Here is a 16922-nt window from a genome sequence, read left to right as displayed (position 1 = left end):
TTACATAATGCAGCTTTAATATTTAAATAAATGTATGATTTTAGTGGGTAAACTGAGCATTATGCAAAGTAGTTAAGTCATGTATGTCAAGGGACTATGTTACAATATGTGCAATGTTACCATAAATAAATCTTACAGTAAATATGGACATTTCCTTTACATGTGTTATGGCAATAAAAGACACTGTAGTTGGTACATAGGTCGTGGTGCAGCAAGTTTGAGGTTAGTGGAGAAGCACAAGTGGGACTTTGAGTGAAGTAACTGAGGGCAGAAAAGGATATCAGGGTGCCCAGGAACTTGCAGCTGCTGATCATCTCCATGTCAATGTACAGTAGATGGGAGAATGGTCAAGTATCACCATCTACTTTGTTTTGCTTATGCTGAAACTTGTCCTATCACCATTGTCAGGTCCCACAGCTCCTTCATGTACTCATGTGTACCATGGTAGTGTCAGGTCCATTCTGTGGATACACATTCTTATAATGTAAAAAATCTAATTTATTACAGGATTTACACCCAGAGCCTGCTAACCAGTTTGTGGGTAAGGATGGCGTTGAACGCAAAGCTATAAAAGAAAATGCACTCTGACGTATGTAAAAATGTATAATTGACATATGTTGGGGCAATAGGCAAACTGGAGTTGTACATAATGTCGTACAATCCATTGTTCCAGTTTATTTTATTTTATCGATATTGACTAGGCTGCAGTGGAGACGGTAAGAAGCTTTGATATCATGGGGACCTAACTACTAACGTTCTTTCCTGGTACACCCAGACAGACACTGCAGTCAAATGCCAACCAGCGGCTCTCCGTCCTACGGTGGCTGAAGATGTTTTGCCTGACGTCAAACATTAACAAGTGTCAGATTGAAGTGTCTGGAAAAAATGTAAACATAACCATAAGAGCAGATTACTTTGTCATCTTTACTGGCACAGTTTTAAAATGTCTAATTGTAGTCACTTTCAATTGATTCATTGACTCCAAGAACCATAGATTGTTAGTTCATAACATTAACACAAATGACAAACGTTGCTCGACTTTAAATTGGGATACATGTTTTAATAACATTGGATATCTGATTGGACTTAATGTTGCATACCTTATGTTGTGCATGCCAACCAGTTGAGAATCACCTAAATTAATTGATACTTGATTAATCAGGTCTCCTCTGCTGCTTTATCAGCCTCTCCCTTGCCCACTCCAAGCTCCTCTTCATGGTTCCCTTCTGCAAGACACAATTGTGTGAAAATAAAGCGGAAGGAATGGGAACCCTGTTCCTTTGAAGCAGTACTAGGTATATATATGCCTGGTTATTTTATTCTAATAAACTTCGATGGAATATATTAAAAATAAACGTGCACATTAGTCTACTCTGTTCGAAAGCTGACATGTAACGTTAGCAATGGTTTTATAAGGTTGTCACTAGCCAAATTTCCTTTATGTGAGCTTTCTGTGTCTTCATGCTAATCGCGAGCTAGCGCGGCTAACGTTAGCATTTAAATGAAAGCCAGTCAGGCTGAATAAATTGCCTACCTTAAGTTGTTTTGCTTAAATACAAGGCTTTGGGCTAAAAACGTAACTCAAAAACATGTCCTGCTTCAGTACTAGCCGAAAAGTCACATTTAGGTAGCTTGTCTTAAGCCAATTATAAAGCAAAATAAAGACAATAGTCCCAAAAAATCGAGAACTACCAGGATTTTGAGCATCTCCGTTGTCTAATCTATGTATGCCTGGCCCTGCAAGCAAGCAACAATCTTGCTAGTATGTAAATTAATTTACCTTGATAGCATTAACATAGTCCAATGTGTTTCCGTGGCTGTTATAGTTTTTTTTTCAGCATTGTTTTTAATAAAACATGACGGTGCCGTTCACTGCAACTAGCAGTATGACCGGGCAAAGTTTGAGGCTAACTAATTTATATGATCTAATATGGCCGGGGTTCGAGGCTACCGACGTTCGCTAAATTAGCTAGCAAAATATAGTTTATGTTAAAAGTTTAGTTTCTGCTAAACACTGCTGATCCTGGTGCTAGATTAATGTTAGTTGAATAATCTATATCACACCGAGAGATTTGACGACTATCCTCAGGTGCTGTGAAGAGAAGGTTTGACTGGACGTTGTTACTGGGAGGCTGTGTGGTGGGAAAGGGTAATGCAGGTGTGGCATATAAAAGACATGAGCAGGGTTGGAAAAGAGCTCAACTGTTTATGTTGTTACAATGACAAATCCTGGCGCCTGAGACTCCTCAAACGTCGTTTCCTCAAACACTGACAGAGTTGGGGTGTATCTGAACTCCTCACAAGGCATTCTGTCCTTCTAACAAGTCTACTATGACACACCTGCATTTCACTCCACCTTCACTGAACAAATACTGTCAGCCAATGACTATTCATTAGTGTCTCCGTGCTTGGTCTCAAATGAGGAGAAAGGAAGGATGGCAGATGGTTTCAAGATAATATCCTGTTCAAGGGAGATAAATGTCTTTTCTCGATCAACTTAAAAAAATACTCTATTTTCCATAATGATTTGAACATTTCAATGTTCTGAACCACCTCCATTCTCAACGTGTTTACATCAGAGGTCTTACTGTACATCTCAAACTATTCAGATGAACAGTATACATGATTCTATGGTCTTAGTAAAAAAATCTAATTTTTTAATGTTTTTAGATGTGATTCATTTTTATCTAATAAAGTAATTGTTAACATTTCTCAAGCACTTGACCCCAAACTCAGGTCTTCTTACCCCAAACCACACCTCTAACCCAGCAAGTATGGGGATAGTGAGAGAGCACACAGAGATAGAGAAGCTGACATACGAAGGCAGCCATACTTGACTTGCACCGCACCATCTGTCTCCCTCCAACTTTTAATGAGACACCAGGAAGAGAGGGGAGACTAGAGAATAGGCTGGATCCATTCAAACAGACATCTTGTTAGACTACAGCGCTTCTCCAAGGTAATGGTCTGCTGGATATTTTTGCTGTATAGTGGATAGATAGGAAGTAGATTAACTTCATGTTGCAGCTGTGTGTTGGAAGAAGGGAGGGGGTATGGTGTGAGGTGCTTGTGTCTCGGCTTAACTTTCTCTATTTCACAGGGGTCCCAATGAGTCCCACCGCGTCGCCGGCACGATTTGGACACCTTTTTAAACATTGTGTGTTTGAGCTACAGACTTCTGGGTTGTACCATTAGATTTGGGGTGGCAGGGTAGCCTAGTGGTTAGAGCGTTGGACCAGTAACCGGAAGGTTGCAAGTTCAAACCCCCGAGCTGACAAGGTACAAATCTGTCGTTCTGCCCCAACCCACTAGGCTGTCATTGAAAATAAGAATTCTTAACTGACTTGCCTAGTTAAATAAAGGTAAAATAAAAATGTGTACCATTGGATTTGTCCATGTCTCCTGCTTCAGCTTTGTGATTAACAGGGGCTGAGCTAGAGCGGTGTTTGTGGGACAAGGGCGGGGCCCGGGGCTGGGTAGAGTTACGTAAAAGCGATCTATAAAAAGCTGACTCTCACAAACATGCACGTATCATGTTGACGCTCACAAGCTACATAAGAGTCCTTAGAAGGTAAGGGGTTATTCTACAAAGAAGATCATAGGAAATCCAAGGACATAGTGCCTATAATACTCAAACATAAGCTCACATAGTTGCTGTAACAAACTCCAAACTGCACAGTTGTCACTGACTAGTTGGATATTCATTTCCCACTGGCCAAACAATTCATATTCAGGTTTTTGTATTAAGTCCCACTTTAAAATATATATTTCTATAAATATACATTAGTCAATAAAACTAATGAATGCAACTTTTTATGTCAAATTATTTTACTTGTAGCCCTAGTTGTCCTGAAAATAAAACGGTAAAACACTGAGGCTAAATAAGGGCTGGACATGCAGATAAATGAAAGTCATAAATGAAGACTATTTTTGTTGGAGTCTCAAGACTGATAAGGTTAAGCCTTTTCTCTGCTCTGACATTTATGGATAGCCGCTCATTAAAAAAATGTCAATCTGGTACACAAGAGGATTCTCCACCGTCTCAGTATATTACAGAATGTGTCCTTACTTTAAGTGCTCCATCTGAAGTTCTAAGGAGCAATCAATCTTAGATCATGTTCTTTCCCTTGTTCATCCTTGCCTGCACTCTCAGATTATATATTACAGGACAGAGCAAAATCCAACCATTCCTCATCCAAAGCAAGTCAGACTTTGGGCAACAGGGGCAGGGGCCAACACAGACATACAGTACGCCTAGGGGACAGTAGGGACACTGCTCTTTAGTGTCCCTAGAGGATGCCAGGTGACACTACTGATCCACCGGGCTGCCTGCATTACTGCATATGGGTTAAAGGTACACCAAATTACACCAAATAGACTAGAGCAGGGGTATTCAACTCTTACCCTAGGAGGTCATTTCACCCACCAGGTGTCCCAGGTCTAAACCTGTCCCTGAATAGAGGGGAAAAATGGAAAAAAAACTGTCTTCGAGGTCCAGAATCGAGTTTGAGGGGACTCGAGCAACAAACAGTTTTCAGTTCTTTATTAACTGAAAAAGAGGAATTGTCAAATGTTATAAGGCACATATTTTCACATCTGCACAGATGTCATATTGAGCGACCCAAAAGTCAAAGTTGTCAATAACTTAAAAAAGGTACAAAGTGTGTAGCGCTGTGATTGTACATTAATATATTATGTTCTCCTGTGTGACATATTCACAATCTGTCTAGTACAAAAACACCACATTCAATCAGGACAAAATCCTGAGTTGCTTTCAACTATTTGAACAGACAGGACCAATTGCTGGCATGTGAAAATGTTCTTTTTTTTTTGTAATCGCAAATTTTTGGATGTATACATTCTAGACATAGCTTGGACTGCTGGCCTGAAAACGGTCAAATGCTCTTTGTCATGTAACCTTAATCTTGAAAAACACATTGCTAAACAATGCCAGTAGATTCATTTTGTCACACTTTAATTAAATGCTTCTTCAACCTTTCACCTGAATAAAACATCCTCAGATCAAACTTGGCAAGGTGTGTACCGAAAGTCCTTTGATAAACAGGAAATTGAAACTAAGACAGCACCAGAGCCAACATGAATCCCACTGTCGTAACAGAATGAGTGAGATGTAGCAGATAAAAGTTCTGCCCTTGAGCTAACATGGTTGCCTTAGTTGCCACACATCTTCATCCATCAAAAAGGCACCTATGAAGCCACTCCTGTAATACTTCTCCATTCAATGATTGTTTTGCAGCTCAATTCTCTCATGGCAAAATGGCACTTGGCAGGAAGCTTCAATTAAGACAAATGGCAGGTCTCCGAGGACACAAGGAGATAGTGAAGTGTGGGTGAGAGGATGAAATGAGTGACCAGAAAACTTGCCTAGTTAAATAAAGGTTAAATAAAATAACATTTAAAAAAACTGCTATATGAGGGATGAGTACATTAAGCTGGGAGTCGGGGGGTGGGGGGCATCCTTTGGGTGCAGCAAGTCTCTGAGTAAATTGGGACCCAGTCCATGGAGGCAGGGCTGAGGCATACATCCCCAGCGGGGCCCAGCCATCCTAGAGCAGGACCCGATTCAACCCCTACCCTTCCCCTTGGCCAAGATCTATTAGATAGGAGCAATATGGTGGACGCTGTAGTACTACACTGCTCAGGGCTCTCCGACGCTGTTCCTGGAGAGCTACCGTCCTGTAGGTTCACACCAACGCTGTTCTTGGAGAGATACCTTCCTGTAGTTTTTCGCTCCAACCCTAATCTAGCACACCTGATTCTAATAATTAGCTAGTTGATAGGCTGAATCAGGTTAGTTACAACTAGGGTTGGAGTGAAGACCTACAGCAAGGTAGCTCTCCAGGAACAGGGTTGGAGAATGCTGACACTGCTTATACCTATTAAGACCAGACAGACATGCTAACATCAAGGGGTTAGGGCCAAGGGGAGGTATGTGGAACCTGGCACTACTCTAAGGCCCTGGGCATGGTGGCTACGTAAACAAAGACTACGATGAGCAGCACCACCACAGCCAGCGTGGGTAGAACCACTGTGGCCACCTGCGACCGGGCCTCCTGCATGGCCGCCTTACGCTCCTTCTTGTCCCTGGATGTCTCCTTCTTGGGCTTCCCCTTCAGCTGCCTCATGGTGACGCCCTCCCTGGGCAGGCACACTGCAACACTCCGTAGGGTCAGCCAAGTCTCTCAGACAAGTCCTGCAGATGCAGTGACAGTTACTGCCTCTACAGTTCTGAAGGTGCAGTCATTGGTGGTCCACTTGCTCGCCAACACCACGCACCTGTGACCAGGAAGAGAACATACAGTATACAAATCAGGCTACAGCTATGTATTTTCATTAGTTTATTGGTACCTTGGGCTAAGTCTGACTAAGACTTAAGTGAGAGACAAGAGAACCATATTTTACATTACTTAACCATATCTATAATACACAATTAGGCAAATCCAAATTAAGGATCATCCTAAACCATAAGAGTATGGTCAAAAATGACCAGTTCTAAAATGCTACGAAATAACCATTATAGTTCATCCTCCCCTGGTTTCCCCCCTGCACGTCTAATGGCAACGCTTCCACCGAAGGATCTCTGAAGAAATAGAAATGACAACCGAACGAACACAGGGCAGCAGAACCGCTGCACATTGTTGTTGTTACTTAATATACAAAAAAATCAAATAAAAAAACACTATCCGCTAACAAGGACATTTTAGCATAGCAAAATTTACATAGTCACTTCACACTATGTAAATATGGGTTTTGAGTAAGACATCTCTTGGATGCTGAATTCCAGGCTACATAAAGTGATGTGGTGTAAATTCTGTCATTGTATACGCAAGGCCTTCATGTCATTTTTAATCTCTCCTGGATGATATACCGTGGATTCTGGTAGACTGGTGCAGGCTGAGGCCCAATCTCAATACTCAGCAGTGTCATAGTGCCTGAAACATTCTTGGCTGTTGCTGCAGACAGGGAGAGTCTGAACCAGTCAGCAGTAGTTCCACACATTCTGACGTGACGTATTGGACTACTTCCTTCAGATTGACTGTGTGGAGAGGCTCTCCTACTGTATTCTTTCATATCACAGCAGCGACTGATAGGTAGATGACCCGGGTCATGTTCAATAAGAAGAAAACGTTTTCAAAGTGAATAAAAACTGGGAGGTAGGCTAGTATCTGAATTATTAAACGGGGAGGTAGGCTTCTTACCATCTGCACTTGTCCAACAATAACCTAGATTTTCACAGTGTGCCCTATTGAACACAACCCTGGTATTTCCAGAAGGATGTTTAGTCTTTAGCTCATTGTTTGGCATTGAATTGTCCCCTCCCTTGTAGGGATGGCCATTGGTAATAGAGTACTCAAAACGGATGTCAAAACTATTATTATTGACTCTAGTGTTCCATTTGTACACGTGCATTCGCGGAGCACAACTAAGCAGAAACCAGGTCAAACATCAAACAGTTCGCCCTAAATTCCCTTGCGTTCCCTCAACACATGCATACAAACTCCCATTAGTCATACAGAAATGCCTAGAATTACATATACTACTGATGGGATAAACCAGCTACATTCCTTGCCAAATGACACGTTTTAACACAAATTCCAAATGGAATGGTTGACTGAAGTAGGGAATTAGGTGTTCCAACAACAAGCTGAAATACATTTTCCACTTGGGCTACTTTGCAGTTAACACTAGTTACCACAGACAACGCCAAAATTGGCTATATTGTAAAGATTCATGAAAACAAAAATATGCATTTTGGTCTTATTTTAAGGTTAGGCATAAGGTTAGCAGTGTGGTTAAGGTTTACATTCAGATTTGAATTAGATACATTTTAACAGTAGGTGGGGTTTATAATTTTGTGGCAACTGACGAACCCACATTTGCTATACATGTGCTTTGCTTTCAATTAGCTAAAAGCTAGCTAGTTAAAGTCTGTGTGTGTACTTCCATTTGCACCACCGTACAGTAAAGCAACGCACGAGTTGAAGATATTGAAGGAATGCGGTTCACAGGACACACCGCAGCCCAGTGCGGCATACCCAATGTAGCGTTGTGGAATGACTTACACAAGAACGCAAAGAGTTAGACTGATCTGGTGGACATGAGGCGTTGGAATTGGTTAGTCTAGGCTATAACCCCCTAAACAGACAGATTCCACACTAAAAATACGCAAAACAGTTTAATAAAGACAATCAGCGTATTTATCAGAGTCATTAAGCCTAGGCATACTCACCAAACACATGTCGTGGTCGTAATTCATCCCCATGCAGTTTTCAATGTGGAATTGTTCATCCATTAGAAAATTCCAAAGAACTGGCAGAATCAACTAAATCAAACATCTGTGTATCTAAATATATATATATTTTGAGCCCCGTATCAAGAGATCACTGTTCTAGACCTGAGATGTGCATCACTTCCCATTATATATATATACACACACACACACACACCACACACCACACACAAATACACCCACATAATCATATAAACTATAAAATAGGTGTCTTGACTGTGATAAGGGCTCAGGGAAATAAGAGCATCTTGTCAGCTAATTTAACCTCTTGAGTGTAGGGGGCAGTATTTGATGTTTGGATGAAAAACATACCCAAATTAAACTGCCTATTTCTCAGGCCCAGAATCTAGAATATGCATATACTTGTCAGATTAGGATAGAAAACACTCTAAAGTTTCCAAAACTGTCAAAATATTGTCTGTGAGCATAACAGAACTGATATTGCAGGCGAAAACCTGAGGAAAATACAACCAGGAAGTGCTGTTTTTCCTGAAACCTCTCTGTTCCATTGCATGCCTTCCCTCCATTTAAAGGGATATCAACCAGATTCCTTTCTCTATGGCTTCCACATGGTGTGAACAGTCTTTTGACATAGTTTCAGGCTTTTATTCTGAAAAATGAGCGAGAAGGATCACATCGCATCAGTGGATGGCTGTGTCCCCCCAGAGTTTTGCATGCGCAACAGCTTGCAGCAGACATTTTCTCTCTCTCCCCCATTGAAAAAGCTACAGTCCGGTTGAAATATTATCAATTATATATTGTAAAAACAACCTGAGGATTGATTATAAAAAACGTTTGACATGTTTCTACGAACTTTACGGATACTATTTGGAATTTGTCTGCCCCGTCGTGACCGCTCGAGCCTATGGATTTCTGAACAAAACACGCCAACCAAATTGAGGTATTTTGGATATAAAAATAATCTTTATGGAACAAAAGGAACATTCATTATGTAACTGGGAGTCTCATGAGTGCAAACATCCGAAAATCATCAAAAGGTAAGCGATTCATTTTATTGCTTTTCTGACTTTCGTGACCAATCTACTTTGCTGTTAGCTGTTTGTAATGTTTTGTCTGCTGAAAGAGATGTCTTAACATAAACGCTTGGATAGCTTTTGCTGTAAAGCTTTTTTGAAATCTGACACACCAGATGGATTAACACAGCTGTGTTTTGCCATATTGCACTTGTGATTTCATGAAAATTAAATATTTTTAGTAATTTAATTTGAAGCTCTGCAATGATCCTGCTAACAGGATGGGTGCGCCAAGAATTAACAAGACAAGGCTATGCCATTGCACAGCCATAGACTTCTACAAGCAAGAGCCATTACACACACACACAAAAACAGGATTTTAGAAATTGCAAATTCATTATAATATAGATAAAAAACAAATACCTTATCTTACATAAGTATTCAGACCCTTTGCTATGAGCCTCAAAATTGACCTCAGGTGCATCCTGTTTCCATTGATCATACTTGAGTCGTTTCTACAGCTTGACTGAAGTCCACCGGTGGTCAATTAAATTAATTGGACATGATTTAGAAAAAAGGCACACACACCTGTCTATATAAAAGGTCCTAGAATTGACAGTGCATGTCAGAGCAAAAACCAAGCAATGAGGTCAAAGGAATTGTCCGTACAGCTCCGAGACAGGATTGTGTCGAGGCGCAGATGCAGGGAAGGGTACCAAAAAAAAATGTATGCATCATTGAAGGTCCTGAAGAATACAGTAGCCTCCATCTTTCTTAAATGGAAGAAGTTTCTAACCACCAAGACTCTTCCTAAAGCTGGCCACAAGGCCAAACTAAGCAATCAGGAGAGAAGGGCCTTGGTCAGGAAGGTGACCAAAAACCCGATGGTCACTCTGAAAGAGCTCCTCTGTGTAAATGCGAGAACCTTCCAGAAGGACAACCATCTCTGCAGCACTCCACCAATCAGGCCTTTATGGTAGAGTGGCCAGATGGAAGTCACTGCTCAGTAAAAGGCACATGACAACCCGCTTGGAGTTTGCCAAAAGGCACCTAAATTACTCTCATGAGAAAGAAGATTCTCTGGTCTGTTGAAACCAAGATTGAACTCTGGCCTGAATGCCAAGTGTCACATCTGGAGGAAACCAGGCACCTCTCATCACCAATACTATCCTTATGGTGAAGCATGGTGGTGGCAGCATCATGCTGTGGGGATGTTTTTCAGCAGCAGGGCCTGGGAGACTAGTCAGGATCAAGGGAAAGATGAACAGAGCAAAGTACAGAGAGATCCTTGATGAAAACCTGCTCCAGAGCGCTCAGGAACTCAGACTGGGGTGAAGGTTCACCTCCCAACAGGACAAGGACCCTAAGCACACAGCCAAGACAACACAGGAGTGGCTTTGGGACAAGTCTCTGAAAGTCCTTGAGTGGCCCCGCCAGAGCCTGGACTTGAACCCGATCGAACATCTCTGGAGAGACATGACAATAGCTGTGTAGCGACACTCCCCATCCAACCTGAGAGGATCTGCAGAGAAGAATGAAACTCCCCAAATACAGGTGTGCCAAGCTTGTAGCGTCATACCTAAGAAGACTTGAGGCTGTCAGTTTTTTAAACGTTTTTTTATACATTTGCAAATATTTTCTAAAACCAGTTTTTGCTGTGTAATTATGGGAGTTGTGTGTAGATTGAGGTAAAAAAAAAATGTAATCAATTTTAAAGTAAGGCTGTAACGTAACAAAAAGGTGGAAAAAGTGAAGGGGTCTGAATACTTTCCAAACGCACTAATATAACCAGTTGATATTACTGTTTCATTCATCTTAAAATTGCACTTTTTATTGACTATATAATAGGCAATTTAGCAATTAGGATTCATTATCTGTAATGGTTATGATAAATTAGGCATTGTTGCACACTGTTGGCATATATACTGAACAAAAATATAAAAACGCAACATGTAAAGTGTTGGTCCCATGTTTCATGAGCTGAAATAAAGGATCCCAGAAATGTTCCACACGCACAAAAAGCTTATTTCTCTCAGATTGTAAACAAATTTGTTTACATCCCTGTTAGTAAGCATTTCTCCTTTGCCAAGATAATCCATCCATTTGACAGGTGTGGCATATTAATATGTTGATTAAACAGCATGATCATTATAGGTGCACCTTGTGTTGGGGGCAATAAAAGGCCACTAAAATGTGCAGTTTTGTCACACAACACAATGCCAAAGAGGTCTCATGTTTGAGGGAGCATGCAATTGGCATGCCGACTTCAGGAATGTCCACCAGAGCTGTTGCCAGATCATTTAATGTTCATTTCTCTACCATAAGCCGCCTCCGTCATTTTAGAGAATTTGGCGGTGCGTCCAAACGGCCTCACAACCGCAGACCACTTGTGGGGGCAAACTAATTCTGATTGGCTGGGCCTGGCTCCCAAGTGGGTGGGCCTATGCCCTCCCAAGCCGCACTCATGTCTGCGCCACTGCCCAGTCATGTGAAATCCATAGATTACAGCCTAAGGAATTTATTTAAAATTGACTGATTCCCTTATATGAACTGTAACTCAATAAAATTGTTGCATTTATATTTTTTTCTGTGCTGGCCTTCTGTTCTAAAAAATACCATATTTTTTGTTGTTGTTGAGTACTCTGGGAGTACTGAACAGTCAAAATGTCTAACATCCATCCCTCTGTCAGAATATAAATAGGCTGGTGAAAGTTTTTAAAGTGGACAGGCTTTTTTGGCATTATGGACATGCATCAGACCCAGGATTTCATATGGATTGGCCATGCTGTGATGCAAATACATTAGGATATTGTTCTATATTGTGCCAACTGATAGTACTGCATTCTTTATCAAATGTAAACAGTGTAAAAATTTAAAAAATCTGATAAATAAAGCCTACTGGGCTACAGAACACAATCACCCCAGTCAGATCTTCCCTGAATAATTTTAAACATCTCTGCCCTTCCTTATCACAGCAGGAGATATATCTCCCTCATATATATGAGTAGCCTGGCTCCTGAAACAACCCCTCCTCTTGGAAAGGGGAAGTTGGATCTTGTATAATGGGTGTCTGGAGGCAATTCACTAACCAGCCCTGATTTATACAAGTGACCCTAAAAAGCCAGTACAAGTAGTGCTCAGCCTCAAACCTGACATGCTGACACTCAGACTACTAGTTGACACTGCCTCTCATAGAGAATAAAGAGCCTGCATGAGACCGATTGAGAAGTGAGGATTTGAGATGTTGGTTTGAGCAGATTGGTTAAAAGACCAGGGTTGTGAGTTTTATTCCTGCACTGAATATTAGCCTGACTGTGGCCCCCCTGGAATGGAAAGGGTTCACTGAGATGATATCCACAGGTCTCAGCCAAAGACCCAGTCGTTTTTCAGTATCGATTCTAATATTCTGTTGATATGATATCTTCCCTATATCAAACCAAACAACTACCTCTCCCCCTACTGTATTTATTTATTTAACTCCTTTGTTTTTCAGTCATTAAAAAGGCCTCTTTAGTGTCCTCAGTTTTCATAACTGTGACCTTAATTGCCTATCATCTATAAGCTGTTAGTGTCTTAAAGACCGTTCCACAGGTGCATGTTCATTAATTGTTTATGGTTCATTGAACAAGCATGGGAAACAGTGTTTAAACCCTTTACAATGAAGATCTGTGAAGTTATTTGGCTTTTTACGAATGATCTTTTAAAGACAGGGTCCTGAAAAATGGACGTTTCTTTTTTTGCTGAGTTTAATATGTGAACAGCATGTTGAATCCAATAGCTACAGTTTATGTTCATGCATACGTAACGTTAGTATTAAACTAGTTCGCCTAATCTTCGGTTTTCTCGACGAGAAAGATCCACAGGTAGTCGACAGGAAAGCAAGTCGATGATCATGCAACCATATGCAAGTGTCATTTCACGTAGTTATCTGGTTGATTGAATGTTCAACGAATTTGGGCAGTGTTGCTAAAGCCCAAATCAGTCAAACAGTGCATGAAGCCACGAAGAAGTACGAGCTCAACATGTGACCGACTAACATATGCAATAATGTAAACATTTGGCATCAGGGTATATTTAACTAATTATTCGCCTGATATAGGAACTAGCTACGTTAAGAACTTCAACGTCAAAAACGAAACGTTTGCGAGCTAATCCCTAATGTTAGCTAGAATTCTGTAGCTAGCCATAACGACACTGACATTGGCACATACTTGCGCCACCTCTACCAGTCGAAAATATAACTACAGTAGCTAACCTAATTAGCGTTACTTTCACTTACCTACTTAATCAACAATATCCACGTTTCAATGTTTTGTTTTCACAGGGGAAACTAAAACAATCCCCCCCTTGAACTTGTATGCTCTAAGATTTTGCCCGTGTGTTCTCCTCCGGTTCTGACAGGCTCGTGTTGCTCTGCTACGCAATCCGCCCCTTGTACCTATTGCCGCTTTCAAGTGCTAGTCGGAGCTAGGAAACTCGGACATTTACCCACTTGCTAACCATGTACGCGGCACGTATATAACTACAACCAGTTAGCAAGTCTGACATTTCCGCGTTTTCTCGTTCCGAATAGCATATGAACTCTGCATATACTCTGCACTCGGGAGATTACGTGGCAAATGGCAATAGAGCTCAGAGATAGAGGCCGAGGCCAAATAAACTCAATCAACCAGTTCGCCCTATAGGGCAAGAGCGACATAGCCACTGGAGTACAGATGTTTTCCTGTCTTGCACCTATAGTTGGGGAAAGAGGTCCAGTTTTACTAAGCAACAAGTAGGATGGTTGGTGAGCTGCTCGGGATAGGGTAAAGTAACTGGTAAATTTACATAGTATGATGTCTCTGAATAATTCTGTCTTCAATTATCATAACACACTGACCAATACTCATGACCAAAAGTATGTGGACACCTGCTCGTCGAACATCTCATTCCAAAATGTCAGAGTTGGCGTAGTGGTTAAGAGCGCTGGGCCAGTAACGGAAAGGTCGCTGGTTTGAAACCCTGACTAGGTGAAAAAAATATGTTGATGTACCCTTGAGCAAGGCACTTAACCCTAATTACTCCTGTAAGTCACTCTGGATAAGAGTGTCCGCTAAGTGACTAGTAATGTAAAAAATATGTCCCCCTTTGCTGCTATAAAAGCAAACCCTTTACAATGAAAGCCCATTTGCTGCTATAAAAGCCTCACTCTTCTGGGAAGGCTTTCCACTCGAACATTGAGGTGGCGACTTGCTTCCATTCAGCCACGAGCATTAGTGAGGTCCAGCACTGATGTCTGATTTGGCCTGGTGTAACAGTCTTCCTTCCGTCCCTCTCCTCGCCCCAACCTGGGCTTGAACCAGGGATCCTCTACACACATCAACAACTAACACCCTCGAAGCATCGTTACCTATCGCTCCACAAACTCCGTGGGGAAACAACTACTTCAAGGTCTCAGAGCGTGTGACGTCACCAATCGAAACGCTATTAGCGCACACCCTGCTAACTAGCTAGCCATTTCACACCGGTTACACTGGCTCGCAGTCGGCTTTCCAATTCATCCCAATGGGGTTGAGGTCAGGGATCTGTGCAGGCCAGACAAGATATTCCACAGTGATCTTGACAAACCATTTCTTTTTGGACCTTGCTTTGTGCACGGGGGCATTGTCATGCCGAAACAGGAAAGGGCCTTCTGCAAACTGTTGCCACAAAGTTGGAAGCACAGAATCGTTTAGAACAGTTGTTCCCAAACGTTTTATTGTTCTATAGTTCTGCAACCCCCTCTAGCACTCTCAAATATTTGTTTGCCATCATTGTAAGCCTGTCACACACACTATACGATACATTTATTAAACCTAAGAATTAGTGTGTTTTTGTCACAACCCAGCTCGTGGGAAGTGACCAAGAGCTCTTATAGGACCAGGGCACAAATAATAATAATCAATAATTTTGCTCTTTATTTAGCCATATTACATATAAAACCTTATTTGATCATCAAACATTGTGAATAAGTCACCACAGGTTAATGAGAAGGGTGTGCTTGAAATGATGCACATTACTCTGCAATGTTGGGTTGTATTGGAGAGTCTGTCATCAATTATTTTCCACATACAGTCTGTGCCTGTATTTAGTTTTCATGCTAGTGAGAGCCGAAAAGCCACTCTCCCATAGGTACATGGTTGCAAAGGGAATCCGTGTCTTAACAGCACAATTTGCCAAGGCAGGATACTCTGAGACAGCCCTATCCAGAAATCTGGCAGTGGCTTCTGATTAAATTAAATTTTCACAGAACCGCTTGTTGCAATTTCGGTGAGGCTCTCTTGTTCAGATATGGGTAAGTGGACTGGAGGCAGGGCATGAAAGGGATAAACAACTTGATTTGTTATGTCGTCCGTTTCGGGAAAGTACCTGCGTAATTGCACATCCAGCTGACTCAGGTGCTTCGCTATATCACATTTGACATTGTCCGTAAGCTTGAGTTAATTTGCACTTCCACCACTTCAATACTTTGCCCCCTGATAACCAGCGCAATTCTGTATGTTGTAAAAGCGTTACATGGTCGCTGCCCATATCATTGCATAATGCAGAAAATACACAAGAGTTCTGGGGCCTTGCTTTAACAAAATTAACCATTTTCACTGTCGTGTTCAAAACGTTTTTCAAGCTGTCAGGCATTCCCAAGTGGTGTCGGGAGCAACTGCTTGCAGGCGCGTTACCACTCCACTATGTCTCCCTGTCATGGCTTTTGCGCCATCTGTACAGATACCAACACATCTGGACCACCAAAGTCCATTTGATGTCACAAACCTGTCCAGTACTTTAAAAATATCCTCTCATGTTGTCCTGGTTTCCAGTGGTTTGCGGAAGAGAATGTCTTCCTTAATTGACCCCCAATAAACGTAACAGACATATACGAGGACCTGTGCCAGGCCTATACGAGGACCTGTGCCAGGCCTGTACCAGGACCTGTGCCAGGCCAGGTCTGTTGACTCATCCAGCTGTAGCGCATATAATTCACTGGCTTGTATGCAAAGCAGTTATTGTTTCAAAACATCTCCTGCCATGTCACTGATGCATCGTGAAACATTGTCGTTTGATGAAGGTATGGTCTGTATAGTTTTTTGGGCCTTTTCCCCCAGCATTGTCCCAGCCATAACTGCGGCAGCAGGAAGAATGAAGTCTTACACAATAGCATGGGGCTTGCCTGTCATAGCCACTCTGTAGCTCACCATATAAGATGCTTCTAGCCCCTTCTTATTAATGCATCTGTTGCTTTTACAGATGTCGTACTACTCGAAAGTAGTCTTTTTCTCACGCAAAAAACTCCGGGGGGGTTGTTTTTAAAATGGTCATGTTTCATTTCTAAATGTCTGCGTAAGAGTGAAGGTTTCCCGTGAGAGAGTAACGGTTAATGTGATTGGATGTTAATTATTTGAATAGGCTACCTGTATTTGATATTGTGTTGTTATTTCGCTGAACACTAGATGGTTTAATAACATTTTTGGCAGTATAACGAGGCTACTCAGGCAAGAAAAAAACCTCACCCAAATGTGTAGTCCCGTTGGAAAATATAAATGTACTGTGTGAAAATGTGAAGATAAACTTTTTTTAAATAAAAAATAAAAAATGTGAATCACATTTTTATTTGGCGTACCCCC

General features: G+C 41.5%; 1 long non-coding RNA gene across 4 annotated transcripts; it reads right to left on the bottom strand.

Moving 5' to 3' along the window:
• Positions 1-13921, bottom strand: LOC115136604 (uncharacterized). Of its 4 annotated transcripts, XR_010465025.1 has the most exons (5): positions 13565-13921; positions 1781-6297; positions 1101-1226; positions 755-876; positions 1-461 (listed from the first exon to the last, which is right to left on the bottom strand). It is a non-coding gene; the product is annotated as an uncharacterized LOC115136604 (long non-coding RNA). The 4 variants fall into 4 exon arrangements; XR_010465024.1 differs by having other exon boundaries at positions 1-876; XR_010465026.1 differs by having other exon boundaries at positions 1-876; positions 2065-6297; positions 13565-13920.
• Between the last annotated feature and the right edge of the window lie 3001 nt (positions 13922-16922).

The sequence above is a fragment of the Oncorhynchus nerka genome, linkage group LG11 (genome assembly GCF_034236695.1).
Source record: "Oncorhynchus nerka isolate Pitt River linkage group LG11, Oner_Uvic_2.0, whole genome shotgun sequence".
Lineage (NCBI taxonomy): Eukaryota > Metazoa > Chordata > Actinopteri > Salmoniformes > Salmonidae > Oncorhynchus > Oncorhynchus nerka.
This window is presented reverse-complemented; position numbering and strand designations above follow the sequence as displayed.